The sequence below is a fragment of the Aythya fuligula genome, chromosome 1 (assembly GCF_009819795.1).
Source record: "Aythya fuligula isolate bAytFul2 chromosome 1, bAytFul2.pri, whole genome shotgun sequence".
NCBI classification, from domain to species: Eukaryota; Metazoa; Chordata; class Aves; order Anseriformes; family Anatidae; genus Aythya; species Aythya fuligula.
The window spans coordinates 58,014,733-58,039,198 of NC_045559.1; the positions used below are offsets into that span (position 1 = coordinate 58,014,733).

The window sequence follows — 24,466 nt, forward strand, 5'->3', positions numbered from 1 at the left end:
CAGGGGTGGAAAACAAAAGCTTGGCTGTCTTTCTCATCTCACCTGGCCCAAATCCCCCCAAAAAACACTCCTCTGCCCCCCACTTGCTGTGCTAGCTAGAGAAGGAGCATCAGGCAGGCAGATGCCCACATCAGGCATCACGATGAGGGGAAACTTGTCTCATCGAGTTATAACTGAGACGTGAGCAGTAAAGAAGAGGTGGTCCTGCTGGGAATCCAGAGGCACTAAGCAGAGTCAGGCACGCTTTTACCACCACTTGCCAGGTTTTTAGTAGGAAACTGCCGAAGTGTCCCGTAGAAACAGCTGTGAACTGCACCACTGACAGAAATGCTATTGCAGGTGTCAGGCCAAGCGCTGGAGAATACTGTCAAGCTGTGCTTTAAAACAGAGGGCTTGTACATGATGATAATCGATATGTCAAGAAGCATGAACCAGTGTAAAAGTTTCTGCAGAGACAGAACACCGTACACAGCTCCACTCTGGAGACATAATAGTCTCCTTCACTCACTTCGTATCTATTTTTAAATCGAAGGTAATCATCGAATAATGTGTCGTGTCGCTTTTTCCCTGAGCAAACAAAGATTCCCTGCATCTCCTAACAGGACTCGGGCGTATGTGCTTAGTAAACAAACAGGCTAAATGTTTTGATTTTCTTCACAGTTCGAACAGCGATGTTGTTAGAGGCTATAATTTTCATTTACATGTTTAAATACCTGATAAGCTTCTGAGAATACTTAGACACACGGCACGGTATTGCCACAACAGCAAACAATCACAATGAGCCTTCATAACTGTCAACTTTAAAAACTTTTAAAACTATTAAAGCTTAAAAAAAAAAATATCACGTAAGTAATGTCAGCTTTCAAGGTCTGGAATTAGTTTAGGAAGAAGACACTAAAGTGAGGATGTGAGACACCCCTAGAGGTTGTTCCAAACGCTTGGCTCCTGCTCTGGCACTAGGAGCTGGGCCCCGACCACCGTTCTGGTGCCCCCTCGCCATCACAAGAGACCTTTCCAAAACGGAGCCCTCGGGTCAACAGCCAAACACGCCATTTCCACTTAAATACCAGAGCGGGGAAAGCTTCAGCGTGTGCAGGTCACTGCGCTTTGATTAACCAGGATCCTGGAACACCGCCTCTTTGTTCCAAACTGAAGAAGAATATTGTTCCCTAATTTATTACTTCACTTTTCATTTCCATTAAATACAGTAAACAGTGACGTGCATAAATGTATCCCTTCCTGCTTCACTTAACCAGCAGGTACCAACACAACAACACTTTATATGCAGCAGCAGCAGCCATAAAGATTAAATTATTTGCACAATGTGTGAGATTTGATTCCCAAACGTAAACAAGCAAACAAAAGCCGCTGTCTCCCCAGCAAAAGCTAAATACTAATGGAGAACCTTACTCATAAAAACCATTAAATCTTTTTTATGATTCCCAGCATTGCTTAACTGGGTTGTTTCTTCAATAAAGCCTTGAGAACAAGACTGTGGAGCTTGCATGGCAGCACAGCAGCTTAGCACGGCGCTTGTTGGCAGCAGCAGCAGCACGCGCTGGTGCAGCTGTACTCAGCACCGCTGCGCACACCTGGAAAATGCTCCTGCCTGCAACGTACCCATGGCATTGAAACAAAGGGGAACATTCCCCCTTCCTGAGCAGAAATCCCACTCGTGCCTTCTGTAAAATTGTCCTTAGGCGAGTAATTATCAAGAAGGTTTATACAGAAGACTTTCTGGTGCACCTATGGACAACCATACCTCCCAGGTTTTCTACAAACTGCTTTCTATCATCTCGGCTTCGCTGAGGCAGTGTTTTATTGTGTGAATGACATGACCTCTTTGGCCTGAATCTCATTTATAGTAATCTGCAGAAAGAAAACCATAAGATGGGTGGAAATGGCAGTTATATTAATTTTGACTAAGACTCCTTCACACTACTGTGATAGTGAAAAATAAAAATCAAGCCCTTTATCTTCACCAAATCTTCTTATTAACATAGTAAATATCTAAATCTACATTTTATGGTTTGGGCTGATCTCCATCCATAATTATAGTTAATTATAATCTAATGGTAAGTGGTGCACACGCGTGGCTCCCAGGACTGATTAAAAGATCCCGTTCATACATACCACGTGCATGAAGCAGCTGACAGCAGTAGATAATGCCTTGAATGATTAAAGAGTGGTGTTAATACTGCAGCAGAATCAGCAGTCCCCTGAATTCAGCCAGGACTGGGCAACTGAATGAACTGTTAGCTTGTCACTTAAAGATGAGAACTGTAAGGACAGCTTTCTTCCCTCTTCTGGAATGATTTGCCCAAAATGCAGTCAGTCTCACTAGAATCAGCCCAATCAATATTCATTAATTTAATAGTAACTGTGGAGAGCACATCATCTAGGCACTAGTCTCTCAAGAAAGAAAGATAAACAGCCCTGCTGAACTGAAAGCTTATCAATGTAATAATTACCTACGTACATATACACATATATATAAATAGATAGCAGGCCCTACATTACCCCAGAACAGAAGCATCCATGTACAGCTTCTAGAAAACTACACCGGGGCCCACCAGCATTAAGAGAAGCAATCTCACCTGTGAGTTGCAGTGAGCACAAGAACACGGTGCTACCCAGTCAAAACTTCTAGGATTGCACAGAAAAAAGAGGTTTCCCTACCATCTCAATCCATTAGATGACTACAAATTAAAATGTATGTCTTTCAAATCAAAACCACTCTTGGGAAAGCCGCAGCTTGGGAGCATACCAAGAGCTCGCTGGTCACCATCCAGACCAGGCAGCCTTTGAAGCTCCTGCCATGGTCCAACATTTGGTGTGATTACCAGCATCTCCTCCCCAGGTCCCACAGGCACTGAACCCGACAGAGCAAGGGAAGGGCTACAAATGACGCAGTGGATGCACACAGCGAGGCACCTATTAGATCTTAGCATCTTACTAAGGAGGTGTCACCTCTGGGTTGCACCTGGCAAAAAAAAAAAACTGTGCCTGGAATAGTGGGTGCAGGTGGAGAGAGAGAGAGAGACCAACAACCTGGTCTTGATATATCCAAAGGATGAACAACAGCTGGAGAAAATACTAAAAAGAATCCATATCACTGCAATTTCTGCCTCTCCCTCTCAGGAACTACAGAGAAACTCTGAGAGGGAATACGGTGACACTTCTCTAGGCAGATTACTTGCCTGAAATAGTATGTGAGCACTGGGACTACCTAGAGAAAGGGGTAAAAAAAAATCACAGGAAACAAAACTCTTGGAGACTTGAATCCAAAAGGGCACCTTCTTACAAAGCACCAGAAGTGCAAGTGAAACCATTTCTCCTAAGTCTGTGTTGAATCAAGTAACAAAGGACACTGCAGTAAGAGCCACACAAAGTAATTGCCACTTCTTTCACTGTACTTGCAGAAATAAGTGACATTTGAAACGCTGAGGGCATGAATTCAGCAGGCACCTATACCACTACCATCCCACAATCTAGTAAATGTCAAATGCTCCCATTTCCAAGACTTCCGTAGTACAAAAGTTCCCTACTTGGTATCTAACAACCACTTCCCTACTTGGTAATGTTTCATTTACTTTGCTTGTATTATTCTTTTTACTTCTGGTTTGCAAGACAACAAGAAATAAATGCAAAAACACCACCTCTATTCACCACCTCACTTAACTCTCTCATATTACAAATATTTGAGAAAAAAATCCACAGACATATCAATATTTAAGTTTTCGTTGGTCTAAAGTACAAAGACGAAATTCCCCAATACAGCATTGTTGAAAGCTGTTTACATAAATCATTCCACTTCTTTGGGATATAAGACATCTTGTGAGGAAAAAATGTGAGATATGGCATTGAGAGCAGTATGTTGAGACTCCTGTTGAAAATGTGATCCCATTCTTATTTTAAAGAAATAAACCACTGACATTTGCAGGCCAGGGTTAGTGCTTTCCATAGAGCAACATCTTACTGACAGCAATGAGCGTACACAACTGGGTGAGGGCTGATCATTGACCAAATGCACTCTACCCAACCAAGACAGAAAAATTAGCATAGCTTGGCCCAGGCAAGATAGTGGCATCAGAACATTTTAATATGTTTAAACATGCTACTGTCCTCAAACTTCCTCAATTTTTAATGCAAAGTAAGAGTGATTCAAGTACACCTATTCTGAAGGCTTAGAGATTTTCTTGGGCTGAAGATTTTGACGCAGTTTGTCCTCTGATATGACCCCAAAGCAGCAGAGAAAACTACTTCTATCTGGCTATACATGATGAAGCATTGAAATACACATTCAAGCACTACACCGAGCACCTTTCTTGGAGACACTGAGACATCCGTAGCTCAACCACAAGCATACGTCTGTAAAAGACATTATAAAACTACCATTCCACCTGTACTGGCAAGAATTATGTTCAGGACAAACTGGTCACTATTTGAATACAGACCAAGCAAGTCTCAATCTGGCAATATTTTGCACACGTAACACCCTTCAAGCATGAAGAAACTCAGGACAAAGTTAAAGTAAGTGACCCGAGGAACCACCCTTTGCCAGTTTGTCGGAGGTTCTTGGACTGTATTTTTTGCAATTTGGAAACTCCTCTACACGTACTTCACAGATCCCTTGCTAAAATCACACTGAACAAGCTCATAATTAGTAACTGTCTCGTTGTACTTCAGGAAAACAAGCCCTCTGTAATAATTTACAACAATCTGCTCTGCAAGAGTTCCCTCTAGCCAAGTCCAAATTGCAGACAAAATCAGAAACTCAGCACAAATAAAGACTACCCTATTTCAAACTTCATTAAAATTCCTAAGATCCCTTCAACAGACTAATCAGGCAAAGGACACTGAACAGGATGAAAGGGTTAATTTTTAATCAGCGACCAGGAGCATGCGGGTTGAATGCAAATGTTGGCACACAGCTCTGGCTCCGCAGCATCAGTACCAGCATTTCAGATAGCTCTCTGGCACTCATTTATGAACATTCAGCAACAGTTCACAGAGATCAACTGATGGATAGTAACGTTATGGGATGTTTGGGTCCTTGTGATTTGCTGCACACAGCTGAAGATTTTAGACTAAATTATTGGTCCTTGATTTGAAGACTACAGGTACGAGGATTTATGACAGGATTCTTGTCTGGACTCCTTCATTTTCCTAAGGCTAAACTGCAGCCCTCATAAGAAAAACTCACAGCTAGAGTTCTCATATAGATCTAGGAAGAACTTCTTCACTGAAAGGGTTGTGAGGCACTGGAACAGGCTGCCCAGGGAAGTGGTGGAGTCACCATCCCTGGAAGTCTTCAAAAGACGTTTAGATGTAGAGCTTAGGGATATGGTTTAGTGGAGGGCTGTTAGCGTTAGGTTGGAGGTTGGACTCGATGACCTTGAGGTCTCTTCCAACCTAGAAAATTCTGTGATTCTGTGATTCTGTGATCTCTTTTTGAAAAGTAAAAATCAGATTAGGTATTGCATATGAGCATGCCAAAGTCTTAAGTGGAGAGAATGAAACCATATTTTTTCTTTACATTACTGCAGAACCAGATTTTGCTTCGTGCCTTATAGTAACAGGAAACACAGTGTTTTATTCAGTGTGAGAAACAAGCAAAAGCCTGTGATCGGAGCACCTTACCACATGTAACACCACTGTGCCCCAAGGATAAACTAGAGACCTTGCTGAGCTACATGCTCTATGGACATGGCAAAGAAAAATCCCAAAAGCTTGATATTTCAGAGCTTCACCCGAGGAATGGGGATGATGTATTTTGGTTTAGCAAGACAGGTTCATTGACTCCACACGTCTACCCAATCCTCCTCTGCTGTTTCCACTCCCACTCATCTACCATTGACACCTACAGGAATAAGACTGTGGATGGATACAATAAAAGTGAAGGATGAAAAATGAAGAGAAGGTCAACACCTAAGTGGTGGAATGATTTCTGCTGACATGAACAGCAAAGTCACTAGTTCAGAGACCATGAGTTAGTGAAGCAATAATTCTCTGTTCGCAGTTCAGAAAAAGAAAGGCACTGAGGCTAAAAGCTTGCACAAAGCAAATTAGTTGTTACAGGCCACATTCATTTTCAGAAGTGAGGTGTCTATTCTAAGGCTCTTTTTTAAGTACCTACTTCCATCTCCGCTGCAGCTGCAGAGACAGCTCACCTACATGCCTCTGGGGGTGGCTTCTTCCACTGCCCAGGAAGCCAACACGGGCTGATGGCTGAAGCTGCATGTAAGAAATATTGGCACAGCAAGGAAGTGAGTCTTAACATTTGTTTCTAAGTTCTAATCACTAATTGCAAAGGTTGCAAATGCCCTCCAAAGAATAGAGAGAGATTTAATTACTTTTTGCTTTAGACAAATTTCCAGAAACAAATTTGTATTTTATCCTATTTGTTCTCAGATTAACATGGGGATGGGTTTAATTGGGCACAGTGGGGAAATCAATATCCTTGGGTGAAATTATGCAGAGACTTAGATCCCGGGCCACCCTACGGACATTGCATGTGGCATAAATTAACACAGCATCTTTCCTGCTAATGAACAATGAGGAACTTTTTTTTTCCAGTAATTTTTTAAAAATGTTAATCCATGTGGAATTTCTTTAGAAGTCTCATGAAATTATCCACAAACCTACATCAAGAGACTTTCCCATATGCTTTACTTCTCACACTAGGAGAGCTCTGATTCGTTCATCTCTGTCCCACACTGGCACACGCTGCTTTAATGCAGCAAGGATTTTTTGTGACTGTGTTAGAATTGGTCAGAACTTGTCTGATACAACAGTGTTTTCAATAGCATGAAATGCAGATTCCCTGACATTGAAATATTTCACGGGTCAGTTCTGGATGGATTGCTGACCACCTCAGCTGCAGGCTCATCATTTTGTATTCCCAGGCTTATGCCATCCGTTAGCAATGCCAGATATCCCAAAATTGAAAAGGGTCCACTTCTGGTCTCCTAGAATTATTTCTAAGTCTTCATAAACTATATATATATATATATATACACACACACACATACATTTACCATCCACATAAGGTTTCCTTTTTCCTTTTTTTTCTATATCAAAAAAGCAACTCCCTACAAAGGAAGTAAGAGGCTAAGAAATTGTGACCAATTTTAACCATCTGTATTTCACAAATAAATATGTATTATGAATATGCACAAAGGAACATTGTGGATCTAGGATGGATGGATGGAAGGAAGGAAGGAAGGAAGGAAGGAAGGAAGGAAGGAAGGAAGGAAGGAAGGAAGGAAGGAAGGAAGGAAGGAAGGAAGGAAGGAAGGGGAAAGAAGAACTCTGCTTCTAGTCATACTTTTTCCTACTTTTCCACTACAACTTAGCAATGCTCTTTTGCTCTTTGAAGAATGAGGCTGCAATAATCTGGAAAGGTTGTAAATTTTCTAGTGAAGCTTACAGGTTTCCAAACATGCCTCCCCCCAGTTACTAGATACTGATTATAACAACACAAGCAGGCGTACCTGCCTCCGGGTTCTCTTTATAGCAAAGAATTGAATACTCTACTCAGTTCTTCTTATCAGCCAAGTTTTCAAGCCTGTAGATAGTTGGCTATATCCCATTTCTCTGATGTAAGTTCAAATGAAAACTATGTAAATGTAAGTCCAGGAAAAAAACATTTGCATTGTCTTAAAACATAAGAAGATAGAGTTTCTTTTTTTAATATATTTCCCTTTATTTCCATAATACCGTCAGTCCCAGTCTACTTTAAAAATATGATGTATGAGCTCATTTAAAAAACAGAGCGAGAGAGAGAAAAACCTTTAAAGAAGGAAGGTTTCTTTAGAAAGCTGTAATTTTAAAAGCATTTATCTTGAATCAAGGTCAAAATGAGAAAGATGGCTGCTGCAGCTGCAGTCTATTTGAGCTACTATTTCTTTGCTGTTCCTCAACAGATGTGCAGTGAAGACGAAACACAAAGTCCTGTTTGCTACAGATATACTAAAAGGCACAGCAAAGTCTTTTCACAAGCCAAGCAGAATAGAAAATAAAGTTGCTGCAGTGATTTTAACCCAGAGCATAAATGCTCCATCTTTTGGCCTCAGCTTGACTGTCAGGGGGAAATGCCACCTGCACATGCACACCTGACCTGACACAAACAGAATGGATGGACACAAGTGATTTCTGTTCTACAAACATGCCCACATGGACAAAGATTTATTGCCCCTGAAGCAGTGCCCCTGATATTTTTAGTGAGATCACATCCTCTTGATGTGGCTCTTTACTGTGGCTTATGCACCGTAACTTTCTTTACAAAAAAAAGAAGCACTAAACAATTCGGTAAGCAGGAAAGAAAGTATGAAATCCTGCAGTAATCACTTCCAGAGCAGTCATTCATAATGTCAAAGAGGATTACGGCAGCAGCTTGTTGGATAAGATGACCCCTTACAAAATAAGGATGCAACTTCTTTGGCAACGTGAAGGCCAAATGCTGATATTAAAAGGAATAAGAGTACCAGAGATAGTAAAGGCCTGATCTTCTGAGTTGCAAAATGTCCAGACTAATAATTAATGCACAGCTGGGCTTTGCTGTCTTTCTACCTTACCAGAGTCTATTCTGATTAATACTTCTCAACTCCAAGTAATCCCAAGACACAGAGAAAACAATCAACTCCATTGCAACATCCTTTACTTTTCCAGCAGCCAGTTTCTGCCTCAGCTGGCTGGGTCCAGGTCTGCACAGCATTGCTGGACCACATCCATCCCCCTTGGCACCCTCTCCTCCAGCTCCTGGTGGAAGCTCTGCCACACTCCTGCCTTCCTCCAGCAGGATCCGTAAATCCACGCGCAGAGGCTGGGAAGATGCTTTCACACACTCTTCTTTCTCTCCCTGTTAGCAACAAGCTGTACACAGATAATATTGCTTTCATATGTAAGAATCCCTTCAAGCGGCCGTTTTGAAATATTCCAAGCCACAGATTCCTCAAACATTTTACATATGAATAGGACATTGCCAACTCCCTTAGACCCGCACTGCACTTGAGCACACAGAAGAGTAAAATACACATTAGCACTATAAAACTTCATCTCAATTTGCATAATCTGTATTTCCATTATAGAGCCCAGCTTTATAACCAACCTCGGGTGATGTACGGAGCACTTTGGATCTGTCTTTCTCTAAGGAGAAATTCACCAAACACAAGAAAACCATTCAGAGCCCTGCTTGCCTGGAATGTGTTAGCCTTCAGTGGCTGCTTATCTCTCAGCAGTCCTAGCCCCTTTCTCTATCTCCTCCCACTGCTCCCTTCATTTCAATGAGTTCAATTAAAACCTTGTGATGCACTTTGCCTGCAGCCAGGAAATGCTGTTATGCTTTGCACATACCCAAGTGGATGGGCCAAGCACACCAACTCCTCCTCCCAAGGGCACGCCCAAGAGGAAAACGGGGAATGAGGAGAGATCTTACAGATTTTTTGCTTCCAAAGAGAGCATTTAAAGGAGAATCAAAACAGGCAACAGTTACAGAAAATGAATTTTCTGGTACCACCACCAAATAAGATGCTGGAAACACCAGAAATCCTTCCTTCTCCACCTTCCTTCCTTCTCCACCTGAGACTTTTTCTCCAAATATCATGGATATCCTTCATAGCAAAGGTTTTTAATACATGTAAAGCCACCATGCCAGTAGTTTTCAACTAGATTAAACAGGAATGAAGGAATCACATAACGTTTTGAAGCCCAGTTTCTGAGGATCCAGAATACTAGATATCTATCTGAGCTTTAACAGTAATAATAATAATTCCTAATTAGCATGCAAAGTAATAACCTTCCCTTTCAGTCACTAATAGCCTGCAAAACTCACTGTGAAATTTCTACTAATGTTGTAGCTTGTGATCAATAAGTACCAAAAATCCAGGATCGCTCTGACAGCATGATTCTGAAGGAGATGGACAGGCAACAAAACTGCTAGATGGGACCTTAGAACCGTAGAAATTTTTCCAAAGGGAAAAAAAAAAAAAAAAAGCTGCTCTTTCACTTTGTGAGGTCTCATGCAGAAAACTAGAAACAGCAGGAGAGAGAATCTAAAGGAAAGCATCCTTGTGAGGAGATCTCCATACAGAGATTTTTTTCTCAGGAGGGTCCTTGAGACATCTGAAGGGTGAAAGACTGTAGCAACCCTGTGAGATATCTCCTTCAGACAAGAAAAAATTTACATGGACTTACTAGCATATACATATTTTGGTCTTCCCTAGGCACTGCTTAAAGCACTAATAAAGAGAGTCCTAGAAAGCAATCCCCTCTTTCCTGCCTCCCCCCACAGCTCATCACCACCACCCTTGCTCCCTGTGAGGCTACCAGCTGGGATCTCAACAGGATCCAAGATAAGCCTGCTAGCAGAACTGGCTTGGAGATTTTCTCATCTTGAAAGCTAACGGGAAATGCACATGGAATATAAAAACAAGAGGGGAAGGAAGTAAACTGAATGCTTTCAACCCTCAGGGAAAAGTTCATGTAAGAGTGATGGTTCAGGCTGTTTCCAATTTCACTAACACTGTTTCACACAATTGTAATGAAACAGATGCTAATTTCCCCACAAAATAATCCACATCATGTATAAATCCAAACTTTTGGATTGCAAAAACCTGTACAGTTTCAGTAAGTCTCTTTTTCTCAGTATTACTGGAGTTCTTTAAATCCTTCCATGTTTTAAGACCTTGAGGAGCCTGGTCTTACCTCGCAGCTGACACGTCTTTCAGCAGGAGGCTGGACTAGAGATATCCTGCAGCTTCATATCCTGTGATCCTACATTTATGGGCTCAGTCCAGTGCTTCACTTTATCTTTCCTTTCATGGTCACATACACTAATGCAAAGCAAGAGCAAGTCCACACAGCAAAAAAATTGTAGCCGCTACCTATTTTTCATGTTTCTTCTGTACTTCTTACCTTAACATGTGCAGTCTACTCGTATGGCTGCTGAAATCAACTTTCTCCACTGTCTAGACTCTGAGGCCACTGAATTCTGTTGCCTTGCAACTGAATCACTGCTGAGATGCATCAAGTATGAAACCAGAACAGACAACTCTGAGCATCTGGTCTGGATACCCATTATGATCAAGACCAAGAGAAGACCCCCCTAAAAGAATACCCAGTTAAGACATAAGCCCTCGTTCAGATAGGCAACTCATCTTGTTTCCAAATTTGCCAGGAACAGAAAATCTGCTTTGATTTGACATCAAACTCTTTTCCTCAAACACACTCACCTTTAATCTGAACTACCTAACCACCTTCCAGCCATGGACCTTATTTTGCGGCTGTCATCCCGCTCATGGCCACAGCTCTCTGCTCTGTGCAGGAATCTGTACACTGTGACCAAGGTACCCCTGCAAGCCAGATGGTTAACCACCACGCTCACACCCCTTCTAGACCTCCCTTTCTACAGAAGAGAGTCCCCTGCTCAGTAAGCATCATCTAGATTTCATTCCTCTCCACGTTCATCCTTATTAAAATTTATACTGTCTGCTGCCGCCCGAGTCACCAAGTATTCACAGCTCTCTATTATTGACATGCTGTTTTCCTCCTTTCCATTTACCACGGCCCTAATTTTTGTGTCCTCTGAAAACTTGATCAATAAATGTCTATGTTTTTTCTCTGGGTCATAAAGAAGAGCACTGAACTAGCATCAGCCCAAAAGCTGGCCCCCTGAGGATCTCATGGGAAGTGTATCTGCTTAGCGATGACTTCCCAGTTACAGCTATTTTTACAAACTGTCAAACATTTTTTAAATTAGTATTATGTATGCCAGATTGATATACATTCACTTGCCAATTTAGCTTTTGGTTTATTCATTTCCATATGGATCAGTATAGGAGTAATTCAAACACTCAGATATTCTTGTATCATTAAAACAAAGAAGGTCATCGGCTTGGAAAGTGCATTTTAAAAACTTATTTGTAGATAATGCTTAGGTTGGTTGTCTATCTTTAACCGTTCAAGGCTACTGAGAAGGTTTCTGTGATGTTTTAGAGCATTGCATTGATCTCAACTTTGTGTGGGTTAATTTTGTCACAAGTTATTGTAAGCTGAAAGAGCGAAAACGCCTTTTAATCAAAAATATTTTACATTTTCAACTCAATAATATAAAGCATAGTAAAGGCTATGGTTTAGCTGATGCTTTCTCACGCCACTGAGTTGAGTGGCGGATAGGAGTGACCTGGAAGGCGCAATCTCAGCCTGCTGCTGCTTTTGGGGTAATCCTTACATTTTATGCTGAAAATTCCATTTGTCATGATTAAATATTTATCAGCCATTACTAAGGAGGCATATATATAAAAGCTCTGTTAAATAATAAAACCCAACAAGTGAAAAAAACTTGTTTGATTTCACACTTACAGTAAAGGCTTGCCACATTATCCCCCTCCAAGCTCAGATAAATCACCTCAGCTCCACACGTGCGAATGGACCTGTGCCTCCCCACGAGCTAGGAAATGCACCCGGACTGTTTATGGGAAAAGAAAGATTTACTGAGACCGACTGCTTGAGTCCCAGCAGGCAAAGCTGTTAAAGCACTCTGTTCAATTGGGAAGGACACCGTTTGTGTGCATAGGTGCAGCTACTCATGCAGGTATGATCCGAGTGACTGTATTACACCCATCCACGAGTGGATATACCCATGCATTACTGGCACTGACACAGCACACCACTGCTTTACCCACCACCAGATGCTGGCATTTTTCTCCCTTGTAATTACTTCATTGTCAAGAGTTGTAACACACTGCATCATGTCTTACTGTACAGAAACACTTTACCATCATTTTGGCTTCTCCTTCTCTATTTTTTATGCCTATTTCATTACAGGTTCTCCAAGCTGAAAGTTAAAATAATATTCAGAGAAAATGGCAACGTGAATTTTGCATATAATAGTCGTCTCTTATTTAATAACCTTTTTTTTTTTTTCCAGAACACACTACTTTTTAGCTCTCCTATTTAATCAAGCTCTTAACATAACCTTTTTCCTGTCAAAATCTATTCATTTTTCTGAAATCTTTATCCTCGACTCACTAACTTTTTCTTCTGTCTTTTTTCTGTCACCGAATTACTCCCTTCAGCGTTCTGCTGCTGCCCCCATGCAGCCCTACCAGTCTTTTAGGCTCATCCCCTGCTAACAATTCCTCTCCCCTCTGCTTTTCTAGGCTACCACCACCCCCCAGCTCCCTTCTAATGCACTCACAAAGCCACAAGCTGAGGAAGACCCCACTAAAGACCTAACCTGGCCACCCCACAGCCAGTAGCAGGGGCCATGGCATGGCATGACTTGGCTTCGGTTGTCCGAGAGGAACCAGAAAATAGCTCCCACCCATGCGTCCCCCTCAGTTTCCAGGGCTTTAATCCCGTTCCTAAGCCTGGTGCCCCTTTTCCTCCATCTGGGTATCCCCACGCTCATCCCAGCGCTGTCACTCGATGTACTCTCCGTCTGTTCCTAAGAGACACTGTCCACGCAGAGGCCCTAAATTAGATAAAACACACAAAACACAACAGAACGAACAAAAGGCTTCAGAGGCAGGAAAATTACAAGGACAAGAGTTACAGCACAGGGCGGCCATGAGGCATGCCTGTTTGTATTTATAGATTTTACTTGGCGTTTTGTTTTTATTGTAGTTCAGCAGTTAAGAAAGATGACAGAGTTCGAGGTCAGGAGTGTTGTTGCAGGCGCACAAAGGCATGATTAGATTGGAGGTTCAGCAGCAATGCTGCTGGGCACTTTCTCATTTCTCAACAAATAGTAATTCTTCCTCTCCCTTTTATACACTCACTTTCAATTCTGTATCTCAAATGTTTAAACAAAACCCAATTATCCCCTCATACAATTAAAGGCAGTGAGTATGGAAAATAGTCCAAGGCTTTGTGTGTTACTTTATAAGAGAATGCACCAGAAATTTAGTCGTCCCACTAAGGCTTCCCTCCTGCTAAAATCAGGGTGAGAAAAACAAATATTTCAGGAAAATACACACAGCCTCAGAAATGAGGACAGCCTCATACCTCTACTTCAGCTATGAACGTTTTCGTGAAATGAAACAACCCCAAAAGCAAAAGAAAGTGAGAAGATCCCAGGATGATAACCCCATTGGCATTAACGCTGTGGAAAACACATCAGCTGTATGTTGCTCTTGTGGTTTCCTCAAAATGTGTGCTAATTTCCAATGAAAGCTGAATGTGCATATCAAAAAAAAAAAAAAAAATCCAAACCTCTAGCATTGACTAATTGTGCTGCTCAAGATATCAGCTGTATTCTCTTTTGTTGTTGTTTTGTATCGTTCACAAAATAAAATAAGGCAGGCTACAAAGGATGTAGATGAAGATGGGAGTGAACCTGAAACATCACAGCGTCTAATCACCCTGAGGTAATTGCAAAACAAAGAAGAGTGCAGAGAGAAGGTAACCCATCATTTTATTTAGATCCTCCCACATGAACGGGATTATTTCCGTGCGCTGCAGATGTTCATTTAAGTCCTCCTTATACTATGGGGGAATTAAAATACAGGGTGGTTTGCTGCTTACAACGTCAGGACAATTTAACTGTTTCCGCTGCAGCTCTCCTACTTCCCTTCACAGAGGGGAGAGCAGCCCTAATACCTATGACCTCCAACAGCCACGCCAGCTCCAGCACTTGCAGCACTTCATTTAGTTTGTGGTGTCCTTCTAAGTAGGAGAAAATAAGATGGTTACGCAGGCTCTCGTCTCTCCGTGCTGCATTGCTGCCGTCCTCTCGCCATATGCGCAGTGCTACTAAGTGCTGGTGTTCAAATGAACTATCTCAAGCTAAACAACGTTCAAGCTCTTACAAATAACGCGTTTAGGGATTTTGGGGTGTGCTTCAGAAAGCCGCTGCTAGAGTGGTTCTCCCTGTGTGCTCCCACCCCATTCGAAGCCACGCAGCCTCAGAGCAACCCCTGGATGCTGTTCGGGGCCAGGCAGGCTGGGGCTTCGCCTGTACAGCCAAGAAGAGAGGCAGACTGCAAGCCGGGGTATGAAGGCTTCACCAAACCGACCTCAAAGTGTGTTCACCCTCTGAAGGGCACAGTGTTTGAAGGCCTGCCTAATAAAACGCTGCTGGCTCTCCCTGCAGCTCTGTCCTGTCAGTCCGCAGAGCATCACGGCCACCACCATGCTGCCATGGGTCAAATACATTTTGACATAACCGCCTTTCACTTCTCTTTTGTGTTACACGCTCGTTCCAAAAAGCAGCTAAGGGTCAAGTCATCCCCACCCTCAAGTGCCCACACCCAAGCCAATCCCAACAAACACACACAGGGCACAGAGAGAAAAGGGGAAGCAAAACAAAAGCACAGCGAGTCCTAAGCAAACGTAAGGGTTTCTCTCCTTCATCTGTGAGCTATGCGTACAGACAAAACACAGAATTAAGCTATGCACATGACTAAGGGTTTCCAGCATCAGGGTTTTCCCAGAGCTATTTGTCTAATCAAAAAGTCAACAAGCTACATCACAGTTTTTTATTGCAAGGACAACACTGAAGGAAAAACCGCAAGACTTCATTTCCTTTCCCCTCCGTTTTTGGGAGAATAGGCACTGTTTCAAACAGCATCTGCTTGTTCCCCACAGACAAAACAAAACACAGACTTCTTCACTCCCTTCAAAGGAGAGATTAGACACTCCAATAGACTTTAATACTGACAAGCAAGTGACCAAAGTGGTTCCTCCAAACCCAAACAGCATTTTTCTTCCCAAGCATCCAGACACAACACGGAAGGAGCTGTGCACCAGGTTCTGCAAGCTCCTTCACACAACCAGCACCGCTTCTCCTCCCAGCTGCAAAGCTTGGGTCAGGATTAAAGGGGGGAAATGCCTGACACACGAATAGCCTTCCACTGCCCACAGCAAGCATAACATGTGGATGACAAAATTCAAGTAAAAACAAGACGTTAAAACTGCACCAATGTGGCAAAAAAAATAAAAAGAAAAGAAAAAAAAAGTGTAAATGCTAAAAAAAAAAAACAAAAAAACAGCCAGATTCTATAACCTTTCTCTCTTAAGTGCCAGCCTTTACACTCTGTGTCCGCTTTATTCCCTACTTCTGTAATTCACTGATGTCCTTCGCTGGTACCAGTGCCACAGGATTCACATGGCGTCACAGCAAGGAGGTTATTCAAAATACAAATGACACAATCCAGCTCTGAACACAGCAGCTTTTCCGAATTATGGCTGTTTCCTGAGTTATAGCTATTTCCTAAAACACGGCTGGTGCTGCATAACTACTTGTAGCCAAATTTGTGACTGACCCACGTCCATCCAAGCCGCTTTGAAGGCAATGTCACAGTCTGAAAACATCCCCCAGTCTGCTCTCTGCCATGGGGAGAAAAACACCCCGCTTACAGCACAGGCCTGGGTCTGGGCCAAAAACCATGGGGGAAGCCTCAGAGTAGAGTTCAAAACATCACTATGGTAAAAGGTGCTACTGAGGATCATACCCATATGGAAACCGAAGCGGAACGGTCACTAGCAGGCAGGATTTGTTTTCCACACGTCAGATCCGAATGTCACTTTGAAGCAAGTCCATTAATCAGAGCCACTTGGTAGGAGGAACTGCACAGCTGAGCTACAGGGTGAGGTTAGTTTGGGATTTCTTCCAAGAGCATATGGAGAAGTGAACCCTCCTGCCCCACTTGCTTTTAACCCCATGTACTATCTGCAGGTCCCCCCCCAAACATTTTTGGAAGGCTTCTCTGCACTTCACAGCTTCATTCAGCCACACCACAGGGATGCTGAAAGTCTTTGGCTTAGGTTGTAGGGTGTTTTTTTACAGCCTCAGAGAGAAAAACTATAGAAGTGCCAGGTACCAGCAACATCTATCGCCTTTCTCAAAGGCACGCTGAACAAGTGCCCGTGTTAATCAGCACTGCTTACCTCTCTCCTTCCCTTCTTCCACTACAAGTGACAGCAACAACTCTTATTCTTGGCACGAAGAATTTTAGAGTTACTAAACTGCAAAATAGCTGGTATTTAAAGATAAAAGAACACAGCTGATGATGAAACATACTATGTCTAAAACTGAGCATTCAAGAGCAGCTACAGCAAAGAAAATGCTCAGTCCTTAGCTTCACTATGAAAAATAAATCTCTACATTATTGCTTGTCTGCATTTAAAATTCCTACAGAGCAGCTCTTATTTAATGTATTTGCTGTTATTTAGCTCTTATCTTTGGCAAGAGTTGATCAATTTAGCTTGAGAAGTGCCTAATCCAGTTACAGTTTTTCTCCACATAGCCATCACCACATAGCCTGTGTCCTTTTCTTAAATCTGAACGTGTTTTTCAAAGCCAATAGGCTTGAGCTTTGGGCCAAAATTCTTGCCGAGGAAGTAAAGGTACCCATGATTTATATGTCACACTGGAGTTTACATCTGGACACTACTGTTGGCTCCCTTACAGCCTTCCTATGTAACCTTGGGAGTACACTTCAGTCCAAATTTAGCCATAAACTGAAGCACTCGCCTCACATCATGCATACGAGTCAAAAATCAATGCAAGTGTCTTGCTGAAGTGACACATTCATAACTCGCTGACGGTCAGAAAGCAGACTGGAAATAAAACAGATCTTCTGATCTCAGGATCAGTTCCTTTAACCTTCAGGCCACGTTTGCATGAATTAACAAGGGAAACAATTCATCTGCAAGTGGTCTGAATTATTTTCATGATCAGGTAATGTGTCCCAGTTCTGTCACTGTTACATTTGTTGGCTCAAAGCTCCTATTTCCACCCCTGTGCCACTTGCCCAGCAATTTCTGTCCTTGGGAAAAAGTAATCAAGTATGATAAGGATGACAATCATAATTAGTTTAAAATACAGGCCTGCTGGCATGTATTGAGAACACATTTTAATATAAAGAGCTCATGTGAAGGGAGCAAGACTAACGCAATAGGATTTTTAGATTAATTGAATATGGAAATCCAAATGCAAATTATGAAAAATGATCATTTTAGGAAGCAGTAGGAATTCCCCTTACATAAATTACTCATTTAAATATTTAAGATCCCACTTCAACCTTGGTAGACATGAATATTTAATAACTGTACTTTTGTAACCTGACAAAAACATTTGTAAAACGCGTTTAGCCCAGTCAGTCCTACCCTGCTCGCAAAATATGGCCAGGAAGTGGACAAAGACCAAACGAGGTAAGAAACCACCTGATTTCAGCCACTGACCCATCATAAAGTACACCACTTGCCAGAGGAGAAGGGAGGATAGACCCAAAGGCTTGAAGGTGACTCTTTAACAGCAGTGAGTTACGAATTAAATCACATTAGCACCACTTCTGTATTGAGATTTTCTTTTTCCAATGCATGTATCTATCTTCTGCCATTTTTCACAGTTAAGCAATTACTGGCCTGTTGGAAGGATGCCAGCTGTCAGTATTTCTGTCAAACTGACACTTTACAAATATATGAGTCCACATTTCTGATGATGAATTCCTTGCTGCGCGCATGACAGGATAAATTACTGCCAGCGATACCTGCACGACTCGTCCATGGGTCAGCGGGCTTCCCTTCAAGAGAGGCTGGCAAGGTGAAAGGCACTGTCACAGGATGACAACTTCTGCATCTTGGGATTTAAGAAGAGAGTTGTGTTTGTTTGTTTTGAAACTAAGCTTCATTAAAATCCCAGCTACTAAAATGCCACGAGCACGATGCCCACATCGCTACCATGCATGGTGCGAGTCAAGCATCGCTGCAGGTAAGGTCTTCATCGAGGAAGCACAAAAACTAACACAAGGTTTTGTCTTCAGCATGAGGAGCCACCCACTCTCTGTGTCTTTCTGAACTGTTTCAGTTTGGGTGAGAATCATATGACGTGAGTCATCCCTGCATGCAAAGCACATGCAGGGTGCACACGTCCTCCTCCTGCCCCGTGTCCCTGCTCTGCTCCGTGCCACAGAAACACCTGGGAAGAAAACACCATGACTGGCAGCAGCTTCTTCCTCCACAGCCTGCGAAGGAGCCTCACCAGCTCTCTCCCTCTCTGCTGAGTCCTCACATCTTCCCCCGGTGCCTTCCTCACCACGCTGCCCATGAGGACATTTGCAGGGAGAGAAACCCAGATGTCTCAGAGGCCCAGTTACAACCCAACAAGCTTGGACAAAACAAGACTTTCCAAGAGTTTTAACCCTTCGTTAAGCTCTCTTTTTGCTAACTCCCTCCTGACCAATGACATACCATGGTGGGAGGGTGATCAAGCCCTCTGTTGGACTATGTGCACACATACTAGCATTCAGAGGTTTCTCTTCAGCTGAGAAGTCCCAGTATCTGGGAGGGGGACAAGGCTAGGCTTTTTCCTCGTTCTTTTTAATGATTTCCAGTGCTATCAAAAGATGCAGAGCCACTTCTGCAGCTGGTACAAATCTCAGTAAATCTACTGACTTCGACAGCAACGCATGGATTTAAACTGCCGGAGATTTTGCTTCCAAAGTCTTACCAATTACAAATAAAAACAGTAACACCCGAAATTCTCCAATTTAAAAACCCGCTGGCTGTCCCCTGCCGACACTGAAAACACCGACCTCTCTTTCTACTCACCCAAAGCCAAAACAAGGCTCTTCCCAAACCTGACACAAAGAACAGCAGCAAACGCCTGCTGCTGCCGCCGTGCCTGCAGATACCTCCCATTTCTGCCAGCAAGCAGTCATCGTGCTTACGTTTCCTGGGCAAACCCCTACACATGGCAAATGGAACCATGTAAGAACTAAATATTTAAAGCAAAAGAAAAATGTTGATGTATAGAAGTTAAATATTTGGTATCTTGATCCTCCTCAAAACTGTTGCTGATATTATTACTAATAAAGGATAACAATGTGCTATAAATGGAGACAAAACGTACAACAACACTTTTATGAAGTCTATATATAATGAAATTTAGAAGACTATGAAGGTGCAGTTGCAGGAAACACACATATGATACCAAAAAAGAGGTGACTTTTCTTGGAAAGACCACAAATTGCTGAAACATCTAGTTAATTCCCAAAATAGGGTGCCCACAGTAAACGAGTAGCCACTGAAAATAACAGAAAGACCCCCAAAATAGCACAGAAAACCTGGCAGAAGAAATGCCACCCAGGAATGTGCTGCAAAATGTCTAACTACAGCTTCCCTGGATAGCAAAGCCACACACCCGCTACATAAATGGTATCTGCAACAGGACAGAGCACAGCGTGCAAGCATTGCTCGACAAGGCTGCATGTGCCAAACTGAGAGCACAATGTGCTAAGCAAAACCCTCTGCGGGACAGAGCTCACAGCACTGGTGACCACTGGAGCTTTGCAGAGCAAGGAGGTAAAATGTGGCAGGAGGTTTCTCAGACAGCATGAACCCTCCACGCCAGGAGAAGCCTGCTGGTCCCAAAGCACCAGCAGCGGACAGCCCTGGCTTTTGGGGTGACAAGGAAGAGCTGGGTCGCAGCCTGATCCTGCCATCCAGACAGAGACCAAGCTGCATGCTGCCATGCTGCTGCCCTGGTGGTGAAGTCCTGGGGTTTGTCCTACCTTGTTCCTGGACTCAAACTTCTCACCCATCATAGCTGGTATTCAATATGAGCCATAGCAGGCACTGATGCTGCCAAAAGCAAGCTGAATAGAGGCCAAGCAATCAGACTTAAGGAGATGAATATGATAGATTAAAAGGATCCATACAATTCAAAATCATTTACAGATCATCTGAATCTTGAATAATTCCCCCAAAAAACTATGCCAAAAAAATAAAGGGAAAAATGCCACTTTTTCACCAAGTTTGGAGCACAGATGAGATCTGAAATAGAACTGCCCAGAAACTAGGCTAGCATTTAAAAACGCATTCAACAGGCAAAGTTCTGTCTCCTCTTCTGATTGAGAGCCTAGCTAAAAAATGCTGAAATTTCTTTCTCCAGGCAATGAAAATAAAGTAGCAGTACAAAAATGTATGAGTAGACCTGGGATTTTTAAATTAATTACCTAACTTCTAAACCTAAATTAGGAAAACTACCCTGATTAAAATTTTCAATTTTTCTAATTTAATTTGCCTTGTTAAAACCTGCTGCTGAAATAACACAAATTGTGAAGCGGAAAGATACAGGGTTCTGCCTCTAGCATACATATTGAATTGGCTGAAGCTGTTCTATAGAGATAGCCTAAGGAAATACAAGAAACACCAGGATGTGGATCGTGGAAGACAAGAAGTACTGACAAAATTAGCAGCCTCTATAGTAGTTCTTATTTTTAATAAATAAATAAATAAATAATAAAAAACAATTACAGCACTTAAAATACAACAGTTTGCAAATGTGGACTTCTTAACTACAACTATGACACAGGAGTGTGCAATCACTACCGGAGTAGACAAGAGATCCCTTCCTCGACTGAGAGGGCCAGACCCAAGAACAGCAGACCACAGGCAAGGAAAATAAGAGAGAAGGAAAAAAGCTTGCTAATGCACTGAGTGAAAGCCACTTTTTGAACTGGCGAAAGAGGCTTTCAGTAGCAAAATGAAGGACATGAACTGAGATCCCATGCAGAAAAGGCAGGTAAGGACGCTTCCAGGGAACCCACTGGGATCAAAGAAAGGGCAGGTGTTTCCACACTGGCTGCATCACAAGCTCTGAGCAGAGCCAGAAATAAAAAGAAACATGAGAAAATGCCGCTGTCATTATGGAGGAATGACACGGCGTGTTGGGACAAAAGCCTGGAGGAAGCACGGGCTGGATGCACTGATGAAAAGAAGACAGCAGCAGATACACACAGAGCCACGCTGCCACAGCACAAAGCCCAAGGAGTCTGGGAAAGCTGATAGCGTGTATCGGGGCAGAGGCTGAAAGGAGAAATAAAGGAGGAAGCTTTAGCAATCTGAAAGGCTTTTGAAAGTAAGCTTTCTGAGAAGGAAAATGTCAAATGGAAGACGTGGGCTCACATCAACTCAGTGCCGTAATTTTGACAAGGGACCTACACAAGAATACACAAAACTTGCAAAATTTTGGAAGAAAATATAAAATTTGCTGTAGAAAATTAGTCTGTCTAGTTGGGTAGCTTGCAACTCACTCTGGCCCCATCTCTATTTCTATAGACAGTAAAAGCATCCCATTAAACATCTGGTGCTAGGCTAAACACAAAGGAGAAAATTATTCCTAACACCTACCATGGTCTTCCACATTGTGAGCTTCAGACTATCTCTGTCTGCACCAATGCTGTGTTACTAATGCTCATGTCATGGCCATGACCCATCTGGGGCCTGGATATTTGACCAGCAAACTTACAGTGAGGTACACTGCCAGGCCAGACCTCTTATCCTTTTGACAAGTTTTTTATGCAGTATTACAATTTCACTTTGACAGAAGGAAGACTGGTCAGATTGAAGAATGGATTTTTTATTTTATTTTTAATCAAGATATCTCTGCTCTTCTACTTGCCAGATAAAAGTACCCTGCACACCATTCACATGCTAATTCACTACACATGTATTCAAGTCTCCTAATTTCAAAAAACACAGTTTAAATTCTTCTCTACATTGTGTAATAACAAGCAGAAAAGGCATTATACTCAATATAACGCCTTTTTATTTTTCTGATCCTCCTCTTCAAAAGAACAGCATCCTCAAAATTTTCCAATCTGTCCCTGCACATTAACCGGTCTCTCTTCAGACCTGGGAACATCACTCCCCAGAGCAAAACACAACATAGGTTTTTCATGGTTGCAGATGTTTAAGTTATTTTATTTTTTTTTTGCCAATGAATGTTGCTTCAGATTTAGGCTTGTTCAATTCCACCTGCCAGAAGAAGGCTGCCTGACCCTGAGACAGGTACTTATCTGCTGAGAACGGCAGTGCTTACTAACCAAAACAACAATTAAACACTTACTAACCAAAACAATTCATCGACACCAGCAAACAAGTCCTCAGGTTCCTTCTTCAAAGCTTTTCATCAAACTTCTCCAGCTGACAGATATGGCTGTATCAGCCCTGGCCTGGATTACCCACCTGCAATAATGTAGTTTACATCTTGAGAACCTATTCTCTGCTCATGCTGGCTCTCTACTCTTACTGCAACATGGATTCCTAATTTCTACTCGAATTGCCTCCATCCCTGTGGTTATTTATTTTCCAGAACAATTTCCTTAAGGAATGCTTCAATTTTGAATACCCAGCTTCATTACAGTCTCCAGATTAGCTTTATTTACCATTTTGTTAGCTTTTTCAGATTATTCTTTGCAGGCTGAAGAAACCCTTGCAGAATCTGGCTGCACAGAACTGCTCACACCCTTCACAGGCATTAGCACACAGAATAGCTCCAGGGAGCACATGCAAACAAACATTCACAATTTTAAAAATACTACAATATTTTATCTATGAAAAATGATGTGTTAAGTAAGGAAATAGCTTTCACTTTTCATGCTTGGACTCTCATTAAAATGGAACTTGTTTTTGCAGCCTGGATGACTTAAATACAGTGAAAACTTTTGTTTTCTTTCCATAAAATTCCAGTAATTACAGATACAGACTTTTAGTAATAAATACCACCTAACTATACCCAAACTTACAGCAAGTCAAGCCCATTTCTGGCATACTTTCTATATGAAAAGAAAGTGTCCAACTACATTATCAAAATCTCCTGTCCATGATGGACACAGAGCATATCTCCTCTCTTACTTCACTACAAAAGCTCAACTCCCTTTCCCTTAGTGCTCCCATAGCTGTCACATTATTTTGGATTCTGACATCTGTTTATCTTCCTCCAATTCCTTATGGCAAGCACCTTTGTACATCTGACATCTGTAATGCTGGCTGCTACTTCTTATCCAAAATGAGTAATGTGAGGAGAGGCAAAGGACTTATGTAAGAGAACACAACCGTCTCCAGATGACACCATTGGGCATCTCTGCACTGCCTCTTGGTTTTTGAGGATGCTCTTCGCACATGCAGGGGGTTGTTGGCTGAAGAGCAGGAATCTCCACCACAGGCCTGGAGGCCTCGCACCCCACCTTCCAGCTGGGGACTAGCTCAGGACATCTCAGCCTGGTGGGACACCCCAGCCCGATGTCCCATGCCACAGGAGGCGGGTAAGCACTGAGGACAGGCAGCACACCATGTCCCCGCTGAGAGAAGGTGGCTGCCAAGACCAGCACCATGCCTGCAGGCGTCGAGTCGTGTGCCAGCATCAGTATAGGCCAAGGTACACCCCGAGGCAAGGCACACCTGACAGAGTTACAGCCAGGGGATGAGGTGGAATCTATTAGCAGATTAAACCCTCTCCTGCAGATTATCAAGGCTTAGCCTCCCAGTTTTGCTTATATTAGGAAGTGACAACGCTATGCATTTGGGCAGGCCTGTTTGAAACACACATCAGGCACTTCCATGCACAGGGGAAAGAGGAGAAGCAGCTGCATACATCCTCTGGAAGGATTGCCGTTATCAGCAGAACACGAACCGCATCAGTTTCCAGAAACAGACATTTTAGGATGATAAAGAA

The 24,466-nt window shown here is 42.5% G+C and overlaps 1 protein-coding gene across 2 annotated transcripts in view; it reads right to left on the reverse strand.

Moving 5' to 3' along the window:
- The window catches only part of CHST11 (carbohydrate sulfotransferase 11), a 164,656-nt gene that overhangs the window by 92,238 nt on the left and 47,952 nt on the right, over positions 1–24,466 (reverse strand). The gene's annotated exons all lie outside the window — the stretch shown is intronic.